Source organism: Rattus norvegicus, chromosome 4 (assembly GCF_036323735.1).
Source record: "Rattus norvegicus strain BN/NHsdMcwi chromosome 4, GRCr8, whole genome shotgun sequence".
Classification (NCBI taxonomy): Eukaryota; Metazoa; Chordata; class Mammalia; order Rodentia; family Muridae; genus Rattus; species Rattus norvegicus.
In genome coordinates, this window is record NC_086022.1 from 127,986,661 (window position 1) to 127,997,060 (window position 10,400).

The 10,400-nt window shown below is 45.0% G+C and overlaps 1 protein-coding gene across 51 annotated transcripts in view; it reads right to left on the bottom strand.

Annotated features, from left to right (window-relative positions):
- The window catches only part of Magi1 (membrane associated guanylate kinase, WW and PDZ domain containing 1), a 605,639-nt gene that overhangs the window by 224,071 nt on the left and 371,168 nt on the right, over positions 1–10,400 (bottom strand). The window contains exon 1 of one of the 51 annotated variants that reach the window (XM_063286566.1): positions 10,249–10,348. The exons of 46 other annotated variants lie outside the window; for them this stretch is intronic. The gene's annotated coding sequence lies outside the window, so the exon portion shown is untranslated. Of the gene's footprint in view, positions 1–9,451; positions 9,770–9,969; positions 10,131–10,248; positions 10,349–10,400 lie in introns of those variants that run through there. 4 more of the 51 variants (XM_063286555.1, XM_039108191.2, XM_063286556.1 and 1 more) reach the window with 4 other exon arrangements.

The window sequence follows — 10,400 nt, forward strand, 5'->3', positions numbered from 1 at the left end:
GAGCTCTGGCTCATCTGCCTACCAGAGTCTCACTGAAAACCCCTATTACAAGCAATTCAAAGCATGAAATGAAAATTGATGCTTTCAGCTCATGTAATGACGAAAATGGGAAACTGCCAGAAACTCCATGTTCCTTAATTTTCCATGTCACATTTCAAGAATGCAGATAGCAGCATGTCATATGAGATAAGAGAACGGACTAAGGGTGAAACATTCTTCCCTAATTTTGACCCCATTAAAGCAGAGCATCTTGCAATAAAAGCAAGTCTGGTAACAAGAAGGGGAAAAAAAAATTACAATCTTCAAAATCAGCACCAGCCAGGGCCAAGATGAAGAGCTGCTCCAAGAACGGGAAGTGAACATTAAAACAACGTATCTTGCATTCTTCAGAGGAGATCAGATCATGCAAGGAAGATGGGCAACCCACAGCCTATCTCTAAAATGATGGGATTGGACTAAGATACTTACAATCCTGCTCTAATATTATGCTTTATAGTCTTAGGAACCAAGAAGGGGTAAGGGCAATGTGTTTTATTGCCTGGGATAATACACATTGTGCTAGACATGTTTTTGTTGAACAAATCAAAGAAAGATTTTTGAGGAAATTTGTCTTCCTCCATGTAAGCATCATGCTTTGAAACTACAAAATGCAGATTAGTGCGTTGAACTGATTTCATTGTGTACCCTAGAGTCGCTCAAAAATGTATGAGACACTGTATTTAACCTTAGTCTAATATTCTAGGCCAAGAAATAAGAATTTGCTTGGAAATACCAGCCATTAAGTAGCTTCCCATGATTCTACAGGAAGGGTTTTGAGTAGGCCCGGACCAGATTACATAAAGTATCATATTAAAGTTTAGGTCTGAAACTTACCTAAAGGCTCATGTGTTGAATCCTTCATGTGCAATACAATATTGAGAGGGAGATCTCTGGGATGTTTAAATGATGGGTACGCTTATAAATCAATGGATTCACATGACATCATCGGGAAGTGAGGGAAACAAGGAGGTAGAACCTGGTTTAAATAGGTCACTGGGGAAAGATCTAGTTCACCCCAACCCCTTCCTTACTTCCTGGCGGGCACTAGGGAGGCTGCTGCTTTCTCCCATCTTGTCCTTATGTCCTTCCACCTGATGTTCTGCCTCACCACCTCTTGCCCATTGGTGATCGTGGACTGGAACCTCTGAACCCATGAGCCAAAACCCAAAACCAAACAACCAAGCAATCAAAACACCAAAACCAAACAGAGAGACCATTTCGGCTGCTGTTGGTTTGACTTATTTTGTCACAGCAACGAAAAACTGAGAAATGTGCCATATGCAGGGATGGCTTCCCAAAGCCCGCGAAGATGAGATTTAAATCATCGAGGTTGAACCTGGCAGAGACAGATTTCCTTTCTGGCGCACGCTAGTGGAAGAATAAAACCAATGTGGTACTTCTAGGGTTTTACGCACTCAGGAGATCTAAACTCCAACTCTTTAACACCTGCTCAGGTTAACTGCAGGCTCAAACACCTCCCACTTTGCTGGGCATTTCCACTTAAATATCCCTTGTGACTTCCCTGGTCATTCTTCCTAGAACTACTACGTCATTTCCAACCCCTTCTCTTCCTTAAAGTTCTTGTTCAATTATTCATTGAGTCCTTCAAAGTCTCTCTCCTGAATAACTGGGTTTGGGGCTTTCATTCTAGCTGTAGCTTCTTTATAAACGCCCCTGCATTAACTTCAAACTTAGGTCAAGGGTTAACAAAACTTTCTTTAAAAAAGAAAAGTCAAGGGGTAACTAACTTACTTCAAGTAAATAGTTCAGGCTAACGGGGTTACATTCCCTGCTACTGGCATTCTACCCTATAGTTGGAGAAGCATGAGAACGGGGAGGGGGGGAGGGGAAAGAGACCTCATGTCCCAAATGAAGACTATGTTAAAAAACAAACACACACACACACACACACACACACACACACACACACACACACACACAGACACACACACACACACACAAACAAACAAAAAACTTCATTTGAACAAGAAGCAAAGAATGGATCATATTTAGGCCAGTTAGATGGCCTCTACCTTAGTTAGGCAGACACATTAAAAAAAAAAAATGCAAGCAAGTAATTCCTTCTGTTTAAATTCCTCCACTACCCTCAACGGAAGCTCTAAGACCGATATCTCAGTAGGACGTAGGAATGCCTCTAAGTCCTCTCCGTGTCAGCCCCACACAGCTCCTATAAACTGCACATCCACCATGAGGGACTGTGCACAATCCAGTCACTATTCAACATGTACACATCATTTAGCCTTCCGTCCAGAGCCTCCCTTGAGATGTCCTGTCTATGCCCTTCAACACCATCAGGAGATTGTCCTGTTCCACAAAACCATTGTTGGCCTGAATTCCAGCCAAGACTCCTTCCCTGTCCCCCATACACTTTCACATAGCTCATGTGACAGCATGCACCATCTCCCATAGAGGCGCTGCCCACCATCAATGCCACTGGATCCTGATGGGAAAAGGCCACCCTTCATGCAACTTTGTCTCCCAGACCCTACTATCTTCCTCATGGCTGAGAGACATTAAGTATTTGTTTCATTAACTAGGAAAAAAACTCCTCAGTCAACCTTGTATAACTTTTTGAAAAATCAGAATTCACTGGGTACTCCACCTTGGCTGGGCCAACTATTTTAATTTAACACTCAGTACTAAAACTTGTCCACACGTTGGAAGGCACTGTTCTTTCAGAGGATGATATAATGGCATAATTTAAAATTTCCCCCTTTACAGGAGATGTGCTTTAGAACTGCTACTTGGCTGTCTCCCCATTAGTCTTTAATTAGCTGCTTGAACAATGCTGAGTATGTTACATCCTCCTACAGAAAGCTAAGTCCTCAGGCAATTACTTTGTCCTGCTAAACATGGCCTATGCTACCACTGTGCCCATGGTAGGCAAACTTTCACAGAGGGGAGCAAAGTCTCTCCTGCTCCAGGACCTAAACAGAATCTCTGAGACCAGAGGCCACGAGAGGTCTGACTAAAGACTGCATTTAGTATAAATATTTATAGACCATATGTACACGGCATTTCTCCTGTCAACCTGTGCAACCTTTAAAGATTGAGTATATTCAAGCTGAAGGAAGTAGAATACAAATGAAAAGTTATACACTGACAAGTGTCTTATGAAATCCCTTTGTGGAGGTATTTCTAATCCTAAAAGCATGCATTCTCTCAGGATGGAGGGATAGCTCACTGAGAAAGCGCTCGATCTGTGTGCAAGAAGACCTCAGTTGTATCTACAGAACTCACGTGAAAATGGCAGGCACAGTGGTGGGCAGGCAGAGACAGGTGGACCACTGGAGCCACCTGGCCAGCTGGCCCAGTCTAATTGCTAAGTTTCAGGCCACTGAACCACTCTGTCTTGTCTCCAAGGAGGGAGCTAAGGTTTGGTCTGTTGCTATGTGTTGTAATGCTAAATAATGGCTTCCCAAGATCTGGAGATCCTCAGGAACCAAGTGATGCTAGGTAACCTTGCTCCTTAATTTAAAACTATTTGTTAAATAAAGATGCTAACAGCCTGTAGCTGGGCAGAAGGGAGGCAGGGGCAGTTCAGTTGGCAGGCTTAGGGTCTGAGGCAGAGACCAGGAGTGAGAGGAGAGAGGAGGAAGATGCCATAGGGTAGGTGGATGGTAAGAGCAAGGCCAGGAGGACGGGCCAGAGTAGGAGTGGCCCAGCAGAACACGACAAGTTTTATGTTGGGATTAATGACAGAAAAGGAGATAAAATAGCACAGAGGTTGGTATCTACCTAGCCGTAGTGCTTTTAAGGTTTATTATAAATATGAAGGTTTCTGGGCCTTTTATTTGGGAACGAAATGATCTAAAGTAAGGAAGAAACCCCCAAATAAGGTTTACCACAACAGGAGGTAGACATGATTCCTGAGGTTGTCCACTGCCTACCACATACACCTTCACAAGCATGCATGAGACCTATGCACTCATGCATCTTCACACACATGAGCACACACACTCGTGCCTCAGGAGGTGAAACTGCAGAGAGCCACAGAGAAGTACGAAGCAATGGCTCTGACTGTGTCCTATGATTGCCCTCACTGACGAGAGCCTAACTCATGGTCTAAAGGAGGTTTCCATCAATGCCGCACAGTCTCCCTGAAAACCTACTTCACGTCTGACAGGGTCTCTCTCCTTCACTAAGTCCTAGCTGAGCTCCTGACCTAAACCATAGGATGCGATACATTCTCAGCTTCTCCCATAAAGTTCACGATAAACCAGAGTCATCAAACCCAAACAACAGCCCTTGAAAAATAAAAGATCAAGTCAGTCTGTGGTGGCTTACACCTTTCTCCCCAACACTAGGGAGGCAGAAGCATGGGGATCTCCAAGTTCCTCACAGCCTGTTCCTCACAGCAAGTTCTAGGACAGCCAGGACTACACAGAGAAACGCTGTCTTGAAAAATAAACAATAAAAAATAAACTCAGAGTCACTCTTCATCCTCTTTTTCACCATCATCAACTCACTTTCAAATAGAGCCCTGCCTTCTACACACCTCTCCTCCAAGAAGAAGACAGGGACAGCTCCTTAGTCAGGCTCCACCCCTCCCCCACCCATTTCCACTCCTCTGCACTGCTCACCATACAGCCTGAGGTGAGGCTTCCCATGTCTGCCATCTAGTCAGGACACTGCAATGGCTACCATCCATTGCCAGTCGCTTGGCTGTGCCCTAAAATGCCAGGCATCCTCTGTCCCACAGTCTCATTCTCCACAGTTCTGCCATCTTCTCCACTCCAACCATTCTGTCTACTTCTCAGAAAGTGTAGTTTAGTCCTTCTGCTCTAGTGTCTGTACTGTGCTGTCCACCACCCACATAGTCCTTCCCCTCACTCTGTCAGCTTAATGTTCCCTTCCCTGTGGGGTCTAACCTGACACCTTACAGACTCTATTGAAAACTGCCAGGCACCCAATCCCCATGTTCCCAGACATACTCTCCTCCCCTCATCCCCCCATCACATTTACACTGTTTTCCAGTACGAAGAACTGACTACTGCCCAACTCTCCTAACTACAACACACACGAAGATTCCATGCTGGATCATGCAGTTGATCATAATGCCCAAGCACCCCAATGGTTCTCAGCACAGAGAAGTTTTAACATCAGTGTTTTTTGAATGCTGAAATCTACCTTGTGAGCTAGCTCAAGCATGAAGCAGCCTGAAAACATAGGTGATGATGACTAGAGGGCAGGAAGACGGCAAACATGCGCCAACACATGATGGACGGTAACAAGCGTGGGTTAGGCTAGTGACTATTTATCAATATGGTTTGGAAGAGGGATCCTAAGTCTTAGCATCAAATGAAAATTAAATGCATTATACCATTCTGTTCCACACCTCAGGACATGGAGTATTTGCTACCAAATTTTTGGCAGGGATATTTTAACTACTGTCTTAATACATCAATTCCAAGTAGAATAAAGTATCACTAAATTCTGCTTATGTATATATTACTGTGGAAATTGAGAGTGAGCGAGGGGACGTGCGCGTGCGCGCGCGCGCACACACACACACACACACACACACACACACACACTTAATCCTTTTGAAGTATGACACTGAATCAACTGGAAATTATGATTATATTTATCTTTGTGATTGACCTTATTTGTAAATAGTCAAGGGTTTTAGAGTTTTTAGGAATAAACTTTACATAGACAAAATATTTTTCAATAATCATTTCTACCTTATCCTCTTTTCCCTATCTTGACTGGACTAAACCAGCATGCATTCTAACTCAAGCTTCAGAAGCTAAGGAAGGTCTCGTCTTCTTTGCTGTACCACAATCTTCAGTATCTAAAGGCACAGAGTAGGCACCCACTTGCATGCCATTCCCAGGGCAGCATCACCACTAGACAGAAATGTCAGTAATGATTTAAAGGTCCACAAAGCCATAAAAAGGAGCAAAGGTTTCCATAAACCCAGGTGCTAAGCATTGCTAAAAAGGGCTAAATGTTTGCAGACTAGCCTCCCTTTTAGGGCCCTATCTATACTTAGTGTTTCTAAAGCAACACTCTTTGGCACTGTTCCATAATTAATTAGAAAATTATGGCACTTACTCCTTTTAGGCAAGTTATTTCATATAGCTGTTGTCAAATTTGTAGATTTGCATGGATCTAATCTTTACTATGCAACAGAAATACGCCCCACACAATAATTTAGAATCACCTTGAAGATCAATTAAACACTGAGCAGAAAGCTAAGTGACTTTTTTTTTTCAATAGAATATGGGATCAACTAACTGTCTAGCTTGCAGAAAGAACATACATCTTTAAATACAAGGCGATCTGTGCCCCCTTCCTCTATCAAGTATTGGCAAAAGCAACAGCACCCAGGACTCTGATCAAACTTCAAAGTGACTGCTCAGGGTCCCTGGTGCATCCCCTTGCTCACGTGTATTGTGTACAAGGATCAGCACTGAGAACTGAGATCCAGAAAGGAAACTAGCAAAACCTCCACAAGGAAAGAATCACAAAGAACAGAAGTTTATCCACAGAGGCTTTTTTTTCCCCTTTCCCGTTCTCGTCGGGGAACCACAAACATGGAAGAAGTTTGAATCTAGTGGGCCATTTTCAAGCCCGGGGTCCCTTTTTACTTTCATGTTTGGATCCTTTCAAACATCATATTAAATGTCAAACAACATTTTCCCATTGATTTTTATGCCTGAATATAACAGTCTGCTGAAACTTTAAAGATGCCAATCTCCTTTGGGGGAGAAAAAAAAAAAGAATCAAAATGAGTAACCAGAGCCCAAGACCTATATCAAGAGAATAAACCAAACCAAACCAAACCAAACCAAACAGCGTATCCACATGGCATACAGTCATCAAGTCAGCAGATCCTTGGAGCAAACGCAAGAAGAGCAGTAAGAGTAGAACCCAGGTCAGAGAAGCTACCAAAGAGAAACAGCACACTGCAGTGCTTGGAGGGACTGATTAGCCATAGTCCCCAGTTGTGGGCATTCCTGACAAACTGAAGAGATGTGCTGGAGGCCAAAAATGGCAAAAACCTTTGAAGACCCGGGGATCCAGAGCAAGATGGCTGGAGCGAGTGTTCATAACACTTCAGATGACTGGAAGCCAACCAGAGGAGAGACCCTGTCACAGAGGCTTCTGTTCCCAAATCAGTGACTGGCACTGCTGCCTTCTCTTTCCACCAGACTTACTTCTCAGAAATGCTATGACAGTTCGTCTGGTGCCAGAGGGTGTCAGTGTGACTGCGAGGGATGTGCTTACATTCAAATATTTGGGGTCTGATTATCAACATAATTTTTTAAAGGAGAAAATAAACATGCTGGGGGAATAATGGTTACCAAACCAACTGGATTTTGCCTGAAAAAAAAAATGCAATTGCAAAGGAAAAAAAATGTTTTGAATGGAGAGTTGTCCTTGATTCTCCTTTTTTCTAGTACTCTCACCTCTACAGTCATTATTACCTTGAGGAACTCTTTCACAGGGAGGCCCAAGTCTCCCCACATTCCATTCCCTGTGGAAAGGCTAAAAAGCTAACATCAGGAAAACACTCTGAACTACATACTTTGCAGTCATGTATACCACGACAGTCATGTATGCCATGACAGTCATGTATGCCATGAAACAGGCCATCTCATGTGCTGGTTCCTTAACTGCTTTAAAGACAACACCTAGGTGCAAAGAGAAAGTCCAACTTTTCCCCTGTTTGTTTAGTCATTCTGGGAGCTGGTACTACTCAATCAGTGCTTGGCATTGTAAGTGTAAAGGTTTTACTCCTCCTTCCTCTGCTTTACTCTTCCTCATGCTCCTATGCACACGACAAGACTGAGGCAGAATATGCTCTTGGAGCACACCAGCCACAGCCATGATTTCTTTGGCACCAACAACTTATGGACTGTGCATTATCTCACATGTCCAAGGGCCCATCGACCACAGTGTATCACACAGTCTCAGTGTGGAATAAATCTAGTGGATGGTTGCTCCAGTGGACACACGCTGGCTTGTTCATGAAAGCTTTAGTCTTTTTGGGGAAAGTTCTGTGACAGACACAATTGCCCCTGCTTTCTGCTCAACAAAGACCAGCAGGTAAACCCCAAGTCTAAGCTCAGTGCGGGAAAAAAAAAAAAAAAAAGCAAAAAACAAACCAAAAAACACAAAACAAAAAAACCCAGGTCAACTCCACCTCCCTAGTAAAAACACGAGAGAGGCAGATACAATATCAAACATATTCTTCAAGGCATTGCCATAGAAACACAACTTGAAATTTGCAGCAACTACAGAGGGACACAAAGCAGGAATGCTCCAACCTTGGTGGGGTACCGTGGGGCTGGGGAGTCAAAGGTGGGCCTCGGGAGTCAAAGGTGGGCCTCAGTCACAATCCCTTCCTTCTGCCCCATCCTCTTTCCCCTCCCCTCAACACCTCAAAGTGGAAAGGCAGCCAGGGGCAAAGGCAGCTTCTGCTTGCTCAGCTGAGAAATGGAGGAATCAAGACAGTGTTGATACCATTAATCTGCTCAGGCTTTCAACAGCCCGAGAATTCACAGGCAAGTGGTGAGCTGGGCCTCGCTGAGTAGGTGCTGGGCAAGTTCAATCATGAAAAGACTCTGAATGCGTACCCCATCAAGGCAGGGCTTCGAAGAAGTTCAGGTAAAACACCACAGTTTTCAGAGAGCACTGGCCTTATAGATGACACAATGTAAGCCTCTCTCATTTTCCCAATCATTTTCCCCCAAGAACCAACGAGGCAAGGTTAGTTTATGTTAAAACATGCACAGTTTTATACATATATAGAAAATATATGAATATATTGTATATAAACCCGTGGTTAAATATTTTCAAAATAAGAGTCACACGCTCCTTCCTCTACATCCGCTTTCAGTTTGCAAGTGAACCTCCAATGAACACGGCTGAATCTTTTGAAAACACTGAATAGGTTTTAGTCAGGAGTAGTAAAAACAAGCAAGAAAGCAAACAACAAAACCAGCAAGGGTTATTTGACCAGTGCACAGTCCTAACTAAAAAGCCTCCTAAATGAGTCTCAATGGATTGGCATAGTCAACTCTTGGGAAGAGAAAGGGGCCTATCCCTAATCCTTACAAATAAACAACACACACCCTCAAACCATTTAGTTCAGACACAAATCCACTCCCTTTGTGTGGAAGGCCAACTCTGGGGATGAGACAGCTTCCTTGCACACTTCACTGCCCCCTTGGTACTCGGTCAGACACACTCAGAGTTTGAGAAGAGGGAGGAAGGTACACCCTCCTGTCTCTTTAAAGAAATAAAGATACCAGTCTTCCAGGATTGGCCCATTAAGAGCCAGCTAGGGAGAACAGAACAGCCTTCCGGCTCCCAAGCACTCACAAACCAGACTCCAGATTCCTCTCTTTACAGATGCCCACAGACAAGCATACCTTACCTAGACAAGACAGTGCTCTCACAAACACATGTTAATTTCCAGGAAGCAAACCTAAAAAGCCTTCTGCATGGACACTCCTCCTTTAAAAGTGGGGGAAAGGAGAGAGGGGATGGTGGTCCTTTTCCTCTTTATTTTCTTGAGAGCTCAAAGCTCTTCCAAAGTGCAAAGGCATTTGCCCACTCCCGCCAGGAGAAGCAGTCTCTGTCTCCCCGCCTACTCCAGCCTGGGCGCCGGAACAATGCAGCAACATGCATTTACCAACACCTGCTGGAGCCTATTAATATGCACGGGGGCCTAAGGCTCTCCCCCTCCCCTTCCTCTGCCCTCCACACTGAGCAAGCTTTCTTCTCCTCCTTTACCATCCATCAGGAACTCATTTCGGTGCCCCCCTCCCCCGCCCACCCCCAGTCCCCATTCAGCAAAGCCTGGGGGCCGCCCCTCGCTCTGGCTCCCCAAACCCAGGCTGACTAGCACACTTTGGAATGCACTTCATTAAAATTTAGCTGCCCGACTCCAACCTGCAATGCGGAGGAGGCAATACAAAGCGCACGCCACACTTCCTCCAGCATCCCCTTCAAAAGCCCCATTGTTCGCCAGGCATCTGCTCCGGAGCCCAGCCTCTCCCTACCCACTGACCTCTGATTTTTTTCCTCCCGTGCTTCTCCTCCCACCCTGCCCAGCAAAACGGGGCCTGCCTGACCGTTGAATTAAAACGCAGCCTCAGCCATCTGGCCCTCCCAAGCTGGCCCACAGTCTCCCCTCCTCCCTGGTCCACACACCACACATGGCATCTTCACCTCCATGGATGTTCCCACAACCCAAGCGCAAACCTCCGGTGGCAGGCGCCCCGGTCACCGCCTGCCTGATCCCAGCCTTCTTCCAGTGGCCGAGCGTTCGAATCCAGAGGTGGGCAGGGGTTGGCCGGGGGAGATCATGGACTTGTACTTGC